The 17029-nt window shown below is 36.8% G+C and overlaps 1 protein-coding gene across 1 annotated transcript in view; it reads left to right on the forward strand.

The window, feature by feature from the left end:
* Nucleotides 1-17029, forward strand: part of LOC105554813 (chromosome unknown open reading frame, human C11orf49) — a 258467-nt gene that overhangs the window by 30664 nt on the left and 210774 nt on the right. The window lies entirely within an intron of this gene.

A 17029-nucleotide genomic window follows, 5' to 3' on the forward strand; every position in this document is an offset into this window, starting at 1 on the left:
TTTTTTGAGACAGGGTCTCACTCTGTCACCCAGGCTGGAGTGCAGTGGCATGATGTCAGCTGACTGCAACCTCTGCCTCCTGCGTTCAAGCGATTCTCATGCCTCAGCCTCCCAATTAGCGGGGATTACAGGTGCACTTCACCACGCCCAACTAATTTTTTTGTATTTTTAGTAGAGACATCGTTTTGCCATGTTGGCCAGTGCACAAACATAATGTTGAGTGAAAGAAACCAGAGGCAAAAGACTGCATACTATAAGCGTCTATATAGATGTGTAAACACACATACACACACACATACATATATAAGACAGGCACGATTTACCATTGGGGGATTAGGGACTAGACAGTGGCTGTAGGATGTTTTCTACGGTGCTGATTATAAGTATAAATTTATATTTTTCTGTATATTATTATATTTGAATAGAAAGTTGTAAAAAATGTTTGGTAGTAAATTTCTAACTTAAAACTAAGCAAATGATATAGAATTGAGATCCCAGAAATAGATGCCAAAGAACAAATCTATCTAATCAGTGACAAACTAAGTGTAACAAAGTAATGTTAAAAATTCATTAATTGAGATAACTAGATTTCAATAGGGAAAAAATAAATTTAGGTTCATGTCTGATACTGTATGGTACATTGAATTGTAGTTTGAATTAAAATATTAATAAAATATTAATGTATTTTTTATAATTAAACTATAATTATGGCTGAGATAATTTTACATATAAATTGATATAGATCTGTGAGGGCAGATTGATGCATAGATAGATGTTGGTTTTTTAAATTTGTGTACAACAAACAACAGATAAAAGGAAAATGACAGAATAAGGACAATTATGATGAATATGATGAATAAAACTTAATATGATACATAGAGAAAATAAATGATACAAATTTATGTTACAGTCCTGTCAAGACAAGCAATCAAAGGAAATGATTTAAGAGTTTGTTCATGTGCAATATTCTTCATAAAGCTGAAGAGTTACAATGAATCCACATGCCCACCAATAAGGGAACAATTAATGAATTATGGTATTTCTATAATAGATACTACTATGTAGCCATTCTAAAGAATGAGTTAGATTTGTTAATATGGAAAGATGTACATGAAGTATTAAGTGAAAAAATGAATTGTAGAATAAAGTACATATGTATAGTGTCATTACACTTTTCTACAAAACAAGTTAATGCAACATTTGTCAACAAGTATATGGTCACATGTAGTGTAAGTTATAGAAGGTATAGAACAAACTGTTAGCAGTGAATACTGTGGGGAATTGGAGTAACAGGGTGCTCATCCTGTTTTTACTTCACACCCTTCTGTATTGTTCTGTTTCATTGATGTGTGCTTTTACAATTAAAAATTTTAGACTATATATAAAGGAGAAAGGTAAGTTAACTAAATATTCACATTTACCAATAAATAAACCATTGGAAATAAGATACTTTTGAGTTAGTTAAAACACAGAGCTTTATACTGGGACATCTGCAAGGAAATTGGTCTCTTCCGTTTCTTGGATGTAATATAATCTGGTGTAATCTTTCTGGAGAGTAATCTGACAATACATAACAGGAGCCATAAAAATGAGCATATCTTTTGATCCTAGAGCATATCTTTTGATTCCTACTTCTGGGAATATATCCTAAGGAAGTAACTCAAAAGAGAAAAGAAATTTGCTTGTGCAAATATATTTATAGCCACATTATTTTAAAGAGAAAACTGAAAATAATCCAAAAAGAATTCTGTATTTAAGCATTGTTTTAAAATGCAGTAATACATTGGTCTTCTAATTTTTTTTTTTTAAGTATTGCTGGGTGTGGTGGCTCACGCCAGTAATCTCAACACTTTGGGAGGCCAAGGCAGGAGGATTGCTTGAGCCTAGGAGTTTGAGACCACCCTGGGCAACACAGTGAGACCCTGTCTCTGCAAAAACTTTAAAAAAAAATTAGCCAGGTGTAGTGGTGTGGCACCTGTGGTCCTAGCTCCTTGGGAGGCTGAGATAGGAGGATAGTGTGAACCTGGGAGGTTGAGGCTGCAGTGAGCTGTGATTGTGCCACTGCACTTCAGCCTGAGCAACCGAGCGACCCTGTCTGAAAAAGAAAAAAGCTAGGTGACCTAATAAGATTGCCATCAGCTTCATCCTTTTATAATCTCAAGAAAATAAAATTGAAAGTAAAGTTTCTTTTATCTTTTTCCTGTAGCACCATTCAAATTCTCCTGCTCAGCTTAATATTTTTCTTCAACTTGGTCCCTCTAACAAGACTTTCTGCTGGGTCATTTTGTTTTGGAAAGACAAAGTATGAATTTAGAGAAGTAGAAGAGAGTATAGTAATTTTTTCTCCTTATCTATTTATAGTAAACATTATAGAAGCAAAATATTTACTTACACTTAATTAGGTTTCCAGATTGTCCTGGAGAGTAGAATATCCTACTCCATGATCTAGTGAGGAAATTAAGTTGGAGGTTAAATACCTTGCATAATACCCCAAAGAAATAGGACAGGGATTAGAGACCAGGTCTTATATAATGAGACCCCCTTGCTAGGGCCGTTGAGCATCGGTACCTGTCTGCAGGATGGCAGTGCAGGGCTGGGATCAATTCTCTGTTTAAGAGCAAGTCTGAAGGTCAGTCCTTTCCTTTTTGAGCTGGGTTATTTGAGCGGTGCAATGTACACTTTCTGAAGAGATTTCTGGAAGCAATTGCAGAAGTTTCTTATACAGGATAGAATCTGACCTAAGCTGTCCAAAGAGAAATGACCCTTAGAAGTTATGCTTCCCCTTTGCTACCTCATATTTTATGTGCTGCCTCTCATTTGTTCCTTTTCCTCTCTAGTTCAAAATGCAGGATCTGAGAAGGAAACGGAGCTGTCATCAGTTCTAAACCTGAACAGAATGTTTCCTCAGTTAGTAAATGGAAAAATTATTGTTAAAAATCTTCATGTAGGTTTGGGAAATACCAAGACATTGATTTGTGGTCTAGTTTGCAATCATGATAATTATATTTATATTAATTAGTACTAATCATAATCATTTTAAAGTTTCTGAATTTCTCTATCCTAATTCTGTGATTCAGTGGAAAATATTTATACTCAAGAGACTAAGGTTCAAGTTTCTGCCCTACCACTTAACAACTGTGTGACCTTGGGTAGTTTCTTCATTGGTAAAATGGAAATAATAATCCCAGCCTTATCTGACTCCTAGGTTTGTTGTAAGGTTCAATGAGATAATGTATGTGAAAGTATTTGGTAAACTTTCAAGAGCAATACAAATGTTTTTGTTGAAATTATGGAAGTCATTACCCTGTTTAAAACACAGTAAGCATTGAAGATGTCAGTACGTCTCTTAAGATTTTAAAATAGTGTCAAGAAATTTTCTATCCTATCCTAGCATGTACTAACCTAGGTCTATGAATCGGCCAAGGAGCCCTCTGATTGGTTGCTTGCCAGATATATTAGTCTGATCCCATCATTTATACTTTCTGGAAAATATATAGATGCTTTATGTTAGGTTTGTCTGCATACAACAGAGAAACCTAAAATACTGTGGTTTAGACAGATAGATTATTTCTCTTTCATGGAAAAGAAGTCAGAAAATAGGCAGTCCACAGCTGGTAGGGTATACTCCAAGGTTTCATCAGGACACAAGCATCTATTTTTCTGTGCCAGCATCCTCACCATAGATTCCATTCTTTACCCCATGACCCATGAGGACTGTAGGAACTCCTTTTTATCCCTTGGGATAAATAAAGGATATCTCTCAACTGAATCAGTCCCATTTAAGTACTTTCTAGAAAATCCACACAGTATTTTGCTTACATTTTATAACTGAATCACTTGACTAAACACTAGCTACAAGAGAAGCTGAGAAATTAATATTTATGCCAGTGACCATGAACCCAGGTATGTATATACACTGGAGGGTGTATGTGTGTGTGTGTGTCTGTGTGTGTTGAAGAGGGTAGTTTATAACCGAAAACATTCATATTTTTACATAATGCTGTGGCAGAGACTTCCAAGTTGCCAACTTCAGTGGCCTCTTCTTCGTTAGAAACATACTTGCAATTTTGGCCAGGCATGGTGGCTCACACCTGTAATCTCAGTGCTTTGGGAAACTGAGGTGGGAAGATCGCTTGAGGCTAGAAGTTTGAGACTACCCTGGGCAACATAGCAAGACCCTGTCTCTACCAACAAACAAAAACAAAAAACTAGCTGGGTTTGCTGGTGCACACCTGTAGTCCCAGCTACTCCAGGAGGCTGAGGCAGGAGGATTCCTTGAGCCCAACTGCAGAGGTTGCAGTGAGCTATGATTGCACCACGGCACTCCACTGTGGGCAACAGAGCAAGACCTTGTCTCAAAAATGAAACAGGCCTGGTACAGTGGCTCACGCCTGTAATCCCAGCACTTTGGGAGGCCGAGGTGAGCGGATTGTTTGAAGCCAAGAGTTTGAGACCAGCCTGTCCAAGATGGTGCAATCCCATCTCTACTAAAAATACAAAAATTAGCTGGGCGTGGTGGTGGGCGCCTGTAATCCCAGCTACTTGGGAGGCTGAGGCAGGAGAATCACTTGAACCCGGGAGACAGAGATTGCAGTGAGCAGAGACCTTGCCATTGCACTCCAGCCTGGGCAACAAGAGTGAGACTCCATCTCTAAAAAAACAAAAAAAAGAAACAGGTCAGGCACGGTGACTCACGCGTGTAATCCCAGCACTTTGGGAGGCCGAGGTGGGTGGATCACTTGAGATCAGGAGTTTGAGACCAGCCTGGCCAACATGGTGAAACCCAGTCTATACCAAAAAACAAAACAAAAATTAGCTGGGTGTGGTGGTGTGCACCTGTAGTCCCAGCTACTTGGGAGGCTGAGGTGGGAGGCTTGCTTGAACCTGGGAGGTAGAGGTTGCAGTGAGCTGAGATAATGCTGCTGCATTCCAGTCTGGGTGACAGAGTAAAACTCTGTCTCAAAAAAAAAAAAAAAAGTAAAAAAACATCTCAAAAAAAAAAAAAAAAAAAAACCCACACACATACACACACACACAAAATACTCCAATTTTTACCTGGAGATTGGAGAAATTAGGGAAGAAACCAAAGAAACTATATTTCCTTATAAAATAAAAATTGAAGAAAAAAAAAGACTGGGTGCAGCGGCTCACACCTATAATCCCAGCACTTTGGGAGGCTGAGGCAGGAGGATTGCTTGAGCCCAGGAGTTTGACACCAGCCTGGATGACATAGTGAGACCCTGTCTCTACAAAAAAATTTAAAAATTAGCCAGGCATGGTGGTGTACGCTTGTAATCCCAGCTACTCAGGAGGCTGAGGTAGGAGGATCGCTTGAGCCTGGGAAGTCAAGGCTGCAGTGAGCCATGATCACACCACTGCACTCCAGCCTGGGCAACAGAGCATGACCCTCTCTCAAAAAATTTTTTAAAGTTAAAAAAGAAAATATATTTCTGTAGTGCAATACCAAAGTGATTTGTGCAGGGAAAACTAAAAATTCTGGAGACTTTTTAAAACTCAGCAATATTTGTATAAAGAAATATTTATAATGTGAAAACAAAATACTTCATTAAATTTTGAAAAATATGTTAAGCAAAAAAGGAAAGAAAAATGAGAAAGGAAAAATGCTAGAAATACAGGAGATACATTGGTTTAATTTTAACCCTCTTATGTATATGTATCTCTAGCTCCTTTTACTTTAGCTTTTCTCATCTCTTAGGTAATGAAAATGTTCAGTTGTTGCTGTGATTTTGCTTGCTTTGTACAAATAAAAATGTTAGCTTTGTGGTTATAGACAGAAATACGGAAAACTTTAGAGCTACTTTGAGCAAGCCCAAGAACTTTGAATCATTGAATCAAGAGGAGAAAAAATGAAGAAAATATTTCAAGTTCTTTATCTGTAAAATGATGGAGATAAACAATATGATCTGAAAGTCCTTCTACTTCTTAAGTTTTTATAATTCAGGAGCAGTGGTAAGAATAGTAATGAAGTTTTTAACTACTACTTCCAAGTTAAGTACAATCCAGAGATGCCAGTGGGACAGAATCTGTGGGAGGATGTGGAAGGACTTAAGTAATTTTAAGTCTGGGTGAAGAGGAATAGTGTGTTTAATAGAAATTGGTGAAGACAAGGAATTTTCAGGTCAGGGGGCTTAATGGTTCATCATTGTGTTTGTTACAGAGTTTTAGGAGAATGGTGGAGAAAAAGAGAGAAAGAAAATGGACTATGTGCTTCTAGGAAGAGAGATGTGAGTTCTGGCATCGTTTTCTAACACGTAGGCAGTGAACGCTCAGGGGAGCTATAGCTATAGATGAGCGTTAGGGTGTTCTTGAATGCTCTAAAATTATATGCAACCTATTATATTCATTTTTCTGTGAGAAAGCACTTGTAGCTTTAATCAGATTCTTATCATAAGCTAACAAAGCCACTTGCTCTTAAAAATGAATAATAAAGACTTTAAATGATTAAAAATGGAGAAAAAGTGACACAAAAGTGACACTTAAGTGTTCCTGCAGTGGGTGAATATAGTCATTGTGATATTTTCAGAGTAAGCTAGGTTTCAGTCACACACACACACACACACACACACACACAAAATGAGAGAAATGTATAGAATCATGGGGAATTTGCTGTACAGTTTTGGGTTTTGACTTGCTATTATTAGCTGCACCTTGGCATGTCACATAACCTCCCTAAGCCTCAATTTCCTCTGCTATAAAATAAGGATAAAAGTACCTTAAATGGTGGTTGTGAAAATTAGAGACAATGTAAGTTGAGTACATAGTACAGTGCTTGGCACAGAATAGGTATTTGGTAACCCTCTCCCCACACGAGTTTTTAAAGTTTCTGTATTTACTTTAGGGCCCTTATTGTAAACAGTCATCCATCAGTATATGCAGGGGGTTAGTTCCAGGTTGTACCAAAATCTGTGCATACTCAAGTCCTGCAGTTGGCCCTGTGGAACCCAAATCTATGAGAAGTTGGGCCTCCCTATACATGGGTTTTCCTTCCTGAGAATACTAAAGATTTGGTTGAATACTTTGAGATTTGGTTGGAAAAAAATCCTTGCTTTTAAGTGGACCCAAGCTATTCAAATCCATATTGTTCAAGGGTCAACTGTATTTCACTTTGAAGGACTGGTCCTCAGCAAGTTCATCTTCTGAACTACTCACTGATGCTCACACTCAAGAAGACCATATCTTATTAAGTGGTTAGTTTAGAGGCTCTTTCCCATGCAGATTTCCAAGCGGAGTGTGTAAAAATCACACATTGCACTTGTTGCCTGGCAGCACGTGTCCCTGAGTGGTAGTACATGGCTTGCATTGTAATGTTATCAGTGCTGGGGCCAGCTGGCTAGACATGTACTGCCACATGGGCTAAGGACTCCATTCCTCAACAAAACAGCAGCCAGCACTAGGGTTAACAGAAAATGACAAACCAGGCATGGATGAGGGAGGCGCCAGCACAGCAGCGGGATGTCCTTTGATTTGCTTCTGTTATTTGCATGTCTCTCTTGTGATGTCTGTGAAATGTTTAGAATGACAGAGTTTTTAAAAGACCTGCTGACTCCGCCTGAAAAATGTGAAAAACCTCCCGTTTAGAGACCTATTATGTCCAGCTAGCCTGCATTTTCTATATCTTTTTCTTTATTTTTTATTAATGCAAACATTTGCATGAAGACAGAACCTTTGTTTCTTAAAGAGTTCATCTGCTCCTGCTGCTTACTGGCCCTGCCACGCAAGAGCACAACAGAATCTTTGTTAGGCTTTCAGCAAAGCTGTTTATGAACGGTGGCTTACTGAGGACTGCTTCCTGTGCTGTGTGCTTCCATTTTGTCTAAAAAGAAAAAAAGAAAATAGTTCTTAGGAGTGAAAAGAATTTGGACCTTCTTTTATTCAAGTCCTGGATGTTGAAATGACAAGTATCCCCCAAATTTGTGAGGAACTGGTAATTGCATCGAATGCATTTTTTCACTTTACCTTGAACATAATGAGGCTCTTAGTAACAATAGAAGGAACAAGTGCCTTCTCATTGGACTAGAGAGAAGGAACAGTAAAAAGACAACAGAAAGAGTGGTTGAGAACAGAACAAAAGTGGCTTCCAGTAAGAACCCTAACGTTGTAATAGAATGTGTTTTGGTATTTAGTGTTTCCCACCTGGGAGGCACAGTCCTAAAGTGGTTGAGTTGAATAAAAAACAGCATCACAGTTTATAAATAGTGGATACAGCTTGTATGTTCATTCAGTAAATATTTGAATGTCTACCATGTGGAAGACACTGAATGGTCCTGAGTGTTAAAGGAAATAAAATATAAATGAGTATGGTGCCTATCTTGAAGGATCAGGATATCCAACAAAGAAGATAACATATGTATAACAGAAATAAGTATATATCAAGGTAGAAAGTGCCACTGGAAATATTTAAAATAGTTGTTTAGAGAGTTCAGGAAAAGGAACGATCACTTCTGGCTAGGACAGAATCAGGGAAAGGTTCACGAAGAAGGTGGCATTTGAGTTGGGCCTGGCAGGAAAGGTAGGTTTGAACATTGCAACATTCCTAAAAGTGATGAGTCAAAAATTTTGTTGGTCTAGTAAAACAGATCCAAAGTATGTTTTTATCGGGTACTTTGGTGGTGTTTTTATACCATTAATTTAGATGATATGTTAAGTGTTAGTATGAGTTTTCTGTGTAAACTAAACTGGGGCCTCTCTGTCTAGCCTATTCTGTTCCAACCCTTTGCCCCATATGGTTTTTGTGCACTTTGGCCTAGGCCTTTTTGTATCTGTAAATGTCTACAATAGCATCCTTTACTTTCATAACAAAAATAGAAACTCTAAGGGATTATTGAGCATTATTACAGCTATATCCCATAAACAGTATACGGAGATAGTTCTTAGTGGGGATTTGACATGTGAGACTCTTATGTGAAAAAGAATCTCCACCTTGGTGCAGAGCCACATCAACCACAAGAGAGAGGATAGGGAATTCTAAGCCCGTGAGTTTTCAGTTACTTTAAATTAGAACTTTTCTGTATCTTTTTGTCATTAGAAAAAATGAGATCCTGTTACTGTTAGTTCAGTTGTTGTGAAAGCCAACTAATTTTTATGTAATATTTTTAATGTAAAACACCAAGCAAATGATTAAATTGTTGTATTAGTATCTTATTGCATTAATATCACTGATCTGTATATTCATAGTTAAATTGCATATTACCAATTAATATTAATCTGTACATTTAATAATAATTGATAAATGCATGGTTTACCCCCAAAGGCTATACTTTTTTTTTGTTTTTTTTAAAGAGACAGGAGTCCTACTATGTTGGGCTTGAACTCCTGGGCTCAAAGGATCCTCCTGCCTCAGCCTCCTGAGTAACTGGGACCACAGGCATGCACCACCATGCCTGGCTGCAAGACTACAACTCGCGCTATAGCGCAATTAATTTTCACCTTGTAATTTTATTACTTCCCTGTTTGACAACGTTATGAGTGGCATATGATTTACTACATGTTTAGCAATTTATGGGATTTTGTTTTTTACCCATGATACTTTCTGGAAAATAGTTATGTGAATGTTTATGGCGTTGACTTGATAGCTATACTGCTGTATGAGTAACTATTTTTGCAAAGTTATTGCCATGACAAATATTACTTAGGTTCTTCATATGTCCCTTAGATTGTAACTGTGGGAAAGTTAAGTGCTACTTTAGATTTCTCTGGTGTTCAGGACGTACATTTTGTTATGGTCAGCTAGCTGAGTGCTTTAAGTTTGAACTTCTATGAAAATCTCCTTGAAAAAAAAAAAAAGAGGCTGGGTGCGGTGGCTCACACCTGTAATCCCAGCACTTTGGGAGGCCAGGGCAGGCAGATCACCTGAGGTCAAGAGTTCGAGATCAGTCTGGCCAACATGGTGAAACCTTGTCTCTACTAAAAGTACAAAAATTAGCCGAGCATGGTGGCGGGCACTGTAATCCCAGCTACTCAGGAGGCTGAGGCAGGAGAATCACTTGAATCCTGGAGGCAGAGGTTGCAGTGAACCAAGATCGCGCCACTACACTCCAACCTGGGTGACAACAGCGAGACTCCGACTTAAAAAACAAACAACAGAAGATTCTGTAGTTTCTGGCACTTGAAATTGTAGGACTCCAACCTACAAATGCTGTATTATTATGAGATTTAGGCTGGAAATACTGAGGCAGTAGGATTTAAACCCTTACCCTTAATTGACATCCCAAAACTATAAAAAACAAAACAAAACAGAAAAAACAACAAAAAAAAACAGTTTTAGGAAGGAGAAGGGAGGAGGGGAGGATTAATGGTTGACCAGAGACTGTTTTGAATGTCAAGGCACTCAGCTTTGCACAGCTATTAACCAGTACAATACCCCTTTTGGCTGAGGGAAATAGACTTTAGTTTTTCATCCTCTAGTTAACATAAAGATCTTTAGTCACCTCTTGTTTTCTGGTTGTCACAGGTGATGTTAGCATATGTGTAATGCTTTGTTTGCCTCTAGCGTGTCTTTTAGTATTTGAGTTTGACTAGCCGTATAGCAGCACTTCAGTGGTTTGGATGTATAGATGCAATGTATTGCTTTTGTCTGTTTTATAATTAACAATTATAAAATAAAAGATCGTTCCTTAATTTGCAAATTTGTTCTCAGAAAGTTCCGTTTGATACATGTCATACTGCATGGCTCTTTAAAGGTGGCAGTATCATGCAGTGCAGACTGGAATATAGGATAATAGGCTTATACACTTGGAGGAGAGAAGGCCTTTTTGAATAGGACAAATAGCACATCAAAAAAAGCCACAGATACATTATTTTGACTGTATCAACATTTAAAAGTTCTGTAAAATGAAAGATACCACAGACAAGTTAAAAGAAAACCATGAAGTAGATGTATGTATTTGTGACATGTATAGAATTATCTACAATTCAAGAAGAAGAAAAAAAGACAACCAGAGAAGAAAATTGGCAAAGGATAAGAAATACAAATAAACATGAAAATGTGCTTAACTTTATTTGTAATCAAGAAAAGTAAAATTAAAACAACAGAGAAAAGCTATTTTCTAACTATTAAATTGGCAAAATTATAAAGCATTAGGCCAAGGATAGTGAAAATAGATACTCATATGACTGGTAGTGTGCAAATTGGAATAACTAATTTGTAAAAGCAATTGTCTATCTCTGGTAAACATGAAGATATCCTGTGCATCCTATGAAATGCGAATTCCATCTTGAGGTATTTACCTTAGAAAAACTCTTGCACATATGTACAGGGAAACACGTACAAGAGTGTTCAACCCAGCCCAGTTTATTATAGTGAAAACATGGAAACAACCTAAATGTTTATCAATAGGGAAATATTTACCATTGGGAACTATCAAAAGGGTAAGTAGGTTCCATTTTGTTTTATGAAAGATCTCCAGACATTGTTGAATTAAAAAAAAGATACATTGTTGAATAAAAAAAAAAAGTATATATCGTACACTTAAAAACAACTTAAAGCATGAAAACAAAACAAGCTCACAAGCCGTATTTCTTTATTTTTGAAAATATGCACCCCAAACTGATAATAGTTGTTATCTGTGGGAACTGGAATTAGTCTTTAGCTTTGTCTGTATTGTTTAAACCTTTAAAAATTATTATGTTTAACTAGAAATAAACATTTTTTAAAATTTAAAGATCATACTAATACTTTGATTTACCAATTTAAGCTTCTTAATACTGTAAAGTATTAACAGTGAAGAGCCAGCAATTTCTAGATAATACAACGTAAGATGGGGCACATTGTAGGTTTTTGCATTTTTCTTGTTTTGCTTTCATTTTTGGTTTTGAGAGGTACTGGGGTGAATGGAAGAATATGGGCTTTGGAGTCAAATCTAAGTTTGAATCCAAGCTCTGCCATTTATTTAGACTTTGGGCAGGTTTGTTAACCTCTCTAAGTTTTAAAAAAATGCTGTTACCTATGTTCGTTGGGTTGTGTAAGAATTACATGTGCTAGTTTTCCTCATTTCCCCCCTTCCCTTTGGTTAAGGGAAATTGGTCTAGTGTGGTCTAAGATCAAAGATGGTCTCGTATGGATGACAAAATGTTTCACAAGAACACACAATATCCTTGGACCAGGATATACCAGTAAAGATGGAGGATGTAAATAATTAATTTTAGAGGTCTATTAACTTTTTAAACCATTAAGCTATCTATTTGTACCTCACAAGATCAAATACTAGATTATGTTAGTGATTTATAAATGATATTGAACTTGAAACTTCTAAGTAGTTTACATGACAGGTTGTTGATTAACAGGTTTACTTTTTTTATCTTAGAGAGCATTTTAATTTAGTTCAGCAAACATTTATTTGTGCCATCCAGGATCTCAATCTCCAGAGGCCTCATAGACCAAAATATGTCTCAAAAGGAAGGGAGGAAAACTCTATGTATTTATCAATTTATTTATCAAACTCTGGCAAGGGAGGAAAAAGTTGAGTATATGTATATACTCTGCTTTTCACTTGTACTGCTATTGCCTATGTGTGCATCTGTTAATATCATATATAGCAATTCATGTGAAGATTTTTTTCCAGTGAGACTTACTTATTCTAGTATTGGGACTCTGTATTAAATAATAATTTTTTAAAAAGAGTGCTCTAACTAATGTTAAGGTGGAAATTCTAGACCCCTCAAGCAAAAATTTCCAAATAGGACCCCTTATCATTTAATTGTGAAATAAACAACTAACACTTTGATGGTATTTATGCTTGGGAAGAGAGTAAAAAGAAATAGTTTTGGATTTTCCCCATATAAATTAGGGCCTGCCGAGTAATTAGCAGTTAATAAATGAATGCTTCCTACAAGTTTAAAGGCCATACCTGAAATGGGTATATGATGATGTATATTTTTATAGTTGTAGGTTTTATATATCCCAAGAATCTTTGAAGATAATCTGAACATCTTGGTTTGAAGAGCAGAACTTTCAATAAGAAGGTAAAGGGCTAATATTGTTTGAGCACTTACTATGTGGCAAGCACTATTCTAAGATGATTACACAGATTATTTTATTTAATCCTCACCACAGTCTTCTGTGGTAGGTACTAGTATTGCCCAATTTTATAGAAAAGGGCAGAGAGATAAGGTAATTATTATATAAAGTCATACAGTCAGTAAATGACAGAGCTAGAAATCAAATCCAGGTTCAGTTGGTCAAGAGCCCATGTTCTTAACCATTGCAGTAAAAATTATTATGCTGTTTTAATCTATAGAGTCAGCATATAGCAATATTAATATAATCATTGACATGTTACCTTTTGCATATATTGAATGTTTTCTAAAGAAGTAGTTTATTATCAGACATATTCTTAGAATCATACCCATTTTATAGCAGGATTGACAGTGTTATAAAGAGATTATGTGATCAACATGGGGTGAGTCAACAGAACCAAGAAGTTTCTGATCCACAGTTGCCTTCACTTGCTAGATTCAAGTAAGGATCATATAGTGTTTACTTACATTTGCCATAGATTTTTCAGTATAGCATGATGAAATTCTAAATGCTTATTTCAGACAGTGATACTCTCTGAGCAAGACATGGACGATTGGGCATTAGAGTGAATTTTAGGACACTAGATCATAGGTACATGTTAGAAAACTTAATCCTCATCTTGTTATGGAACTCATGGCAAAGCCAAAGAGGAAAAGCCTGTCTTAAATGCTTTTCCTTTTCCAAGAGGGCAGCTAAGGTGCCCAGATATCTTTGCCCTCCAGGGATGCAGGTGTGCTGTTTTTATTCTTTAATCATTCACGTAAATTAAAGCCTATTCCTTTGCATTAAAAAAAAATGTAAAACGACACTCTCCATGTTTTATTGCCAGGAAAGAGCTTTGAACTTCTGTCTCATTGAAGTTTGATAAACTAAGGATTTTCCAGTGTTGGGTGGTACCCTTAACCACAGAGGGAACATTAGACTGATAAGAGCTGCAGGTGAAGGAAACCACCAGGGCACAGCAATTAGGGAGAGCTTTGCATTTGGCTGTTGGCTAGTGTAAAACTCTCTCCAGAGAGGAACTTTTCTTCTTAGCTTCTTCCCTTCACCCACACATAAAAAGAACACCAGGGCTTTCTGTTTCTACTTTGTGAACTAGGAATGGATGGGATGGTTCTTTTCAAGAAACTTTGAAATTAAGGGACAAGTTCTAACTTCACACCGTGCTGATTGGTATGAAGGTGAGGGGACAGGACAGACAGACATACACACACATATAAATTCACATGGACCCAAATGGACCGTATCTCTCGGGTGATTTTACTATTAACATACATTCCTGCCTTTGTGCACTGTGTAAAATAAAGATAATTTTTAAAGTGTTAATGGTGAGGCAGTGTGTTAAGAGAATGGGTTTTTGGTATCAGGTAAACCTTGGTTCAAATCTTGGCTTCTCTTCCCACTAGCTGTGTAAATTATTTTAATTTTGTAAGTTTCAGTTCTTCCACTTGTAAAAATAGAAGTCTAAGAATAACTATTATAGTATTGTATTTGGAACAAATAGAATAAAGCATGTGAAACAATTAGTACAATACTGTGTCTGTCACATTGTTGTTTAATAAATTGTACAAGTACTCAAAAATGGTAGCTGTTATTATTTGTAATAGGAAACTAAATATCTGATTGGCAGATAAATGTTAAACATGCATGGTCCAATATATTTCTTTCTTTTCTTTTTTATATTTTTGGTATAAAGTCTATTTTCCAGAAAATTCCTCTTTTTTTTTTTCTTCTAGAAGGACAAAAGTACTTTGATTTTTACTGCTCTGAAAATATTTCTCCTGTAAAGGGCTTTCACATTAACTTTGAGTCCCTGGAGCTAGGGAGGAGGAGAAGCAGGATTTGCTTCTAAGTACAGCTCTTTCATTTCTACCATCAAAAAGAAAAAAAAAAAAAATCCTGTACTAGCCTTAGGTAGAGCTAAGTCATAAAAGGCCATATAGCCCAAGGAAGGAATCTTTTTGTAAGATCAGGATAAACCCATAGAAGAAAGGAAGGAGAACACAGAGGTGAAAATGCAGCTGATTTTAATGTTTCCCTGGCCATTTTTCCCTCCCAATTTAATATACACCTAATTATAATTATTATATTTTGAAAACAGTGTCAGAAATTGGCAGGTATTATCTTACAGCTTCACTCTCAGTTTTGGCCATTTCTTAAAGAAACAGTTTTCTAGTTGGATGAACTGTTGAGTTGAGGAACTGATTTTGTTTTTACCCCTTTTTGGGTGGAGTTGGGGGTGGGCAGTCAGGGTTTGCAGTGACTGATAGTTGTTAGTTTGGGGAAGCACTCATTTAGATAAAACAAGTCACAGAATGTAAACAGGCCGTCCATCTGGACTTTAGGCTGCTGGGAACGTGGTGAAACCTTAGTCACTGTGATCATTATGATCAAGTGAAGACTCTTGAGCTCAGGTTGGCAGATAAACTTACTTGTTTTATGAGCTTCACTAGACTACTAGGACTTCAGAAATAGTTTTTTGAAACACCAGTATTTATAAATTTTAGGTAATTCCTTCATATTTTCCTGAGGAATGAAACTGTGAAAGAAGTAAATGTCTGCTTTGGCAGCAACTTCATGAAATTGCTTTTTGGAAGGATATTCATCACTTAGGGTTTTTTTTCTCACTGCTCCAGATGAAAGTATTTTTCTGAATTTTTTATGATAAACGGGGACACTGAATTGGAAGCTTCCGTGTAAAGTTTGTCAGGATACCACTGTCATACCTAAGGACAAAATTCAGAGAAGGGGAAGAAGTATTTGAGTATCTGACATCTAAGAAGTTCTGGCCTATGTTGTTTACTGAAGTAAACTCCCAATAACGCCATTTGAGATAGGCTTTTAAGGAAACATTATCAATCACATACTATGCACCAAGCACATAGTGGTGTTTTACCTGTATTATCTTACTTATTTCTATAACCCTATAATGTAAGTACCATTATTACCCCCATTTCACCATGAAGAATAGGCTTGAAGAGTAATTTGTTTATGGTCATGTAGCTAGGAAGCGGCAGAGCTCAGAATGGAGCTCTCAACTCTCTATAGTCCAAAGCCCAAGTTCTTAACCAGTGATTCTTAAACTTAAAAGTACATAAGAAGCACCAGGGGTACTTGTTAAAAATTACTGGGCTCTAGTAAGAAATTTAAGGTCACTAAATCTGGGACAGTGCCAGACTATAAAGCTGTATTTTAAACAGGGCATCCCAGGGGATTCAGATCAAGAAATTGATTGACCATATTTTGAGAAACATAGTTAAATTATATTGCTTTCCACGCTTGATAAAGAAGAAAACAGGTGCAGGCTAAGTAACTATCCAAGATTAAGCTACCAAGACAGAGCCATGATTCAAACTCAGGTCTGTCTCACTCTAATACTCATAGTTTTTATTATACGCCCATGATTAACTCACACATTTCCAAGTCACAACAAATGCAGAAAACATGACATCTAATAAACCGAGCCAGACAGATTTCATGGTCTTGTTATTTACCAAAGTTAATAACTTACATACACACCAGTATTAAAATTTTCATGGTCCTTAAACTTTTTTTTTTTTTTTTTAATTAACTCAGTTTTCTTTTTTTTCTTTTTTGAGATGAAGTCTGACTCTGTCGCCCAGGCTGGAGTGCAATGGCATGATCTCGGCTCACTGCAACCTCCACCTCCCAGGTTCAAGCGATTCCCCTCCCACAGCTTCCTGAGTAGCTGGGATTACAGGCATATGCCACTGCGTCTGGCTAATTTTTGTATTAGTAGAGACAGGTTTTCACCATGTTGCCAAGCTGGTCTGGAACTCCTGACCTCAAGTGATCTGCCTGCCTCAGCCTCCCAAAGTGCTGGGATTACAGGCGTGAGCCACTGTGCCTGGCCAGAGTTTTCTTTACAATCATACCATCCATGCTTCAAGCATGAAATTACAAACTCTCTGGATAAGTTTCTGATGCAGAAGTGGAAAAGAATAGGAGGTAGAAAGAAAAGAACTTCCAGGT

The sequence above is a fragment of the Mandrillus leucophaeus genome, unplaced genomic scaffold, assembly GCF_000951045.1.
Source record: "Mandrillus leucophaeus isolate KB7577 unplaced genomic scaffold, Mleu.le_1.0 Scaffold66, whole genome shotgun sequence".
Classification (NCBI taxonomy): domain Eukaryota; kingdom Metazoa; phylum Chordata; class Mammalia; order Primates; family Cercopithecidae; genus Mandrillus; species Mandrillus leucophaeus.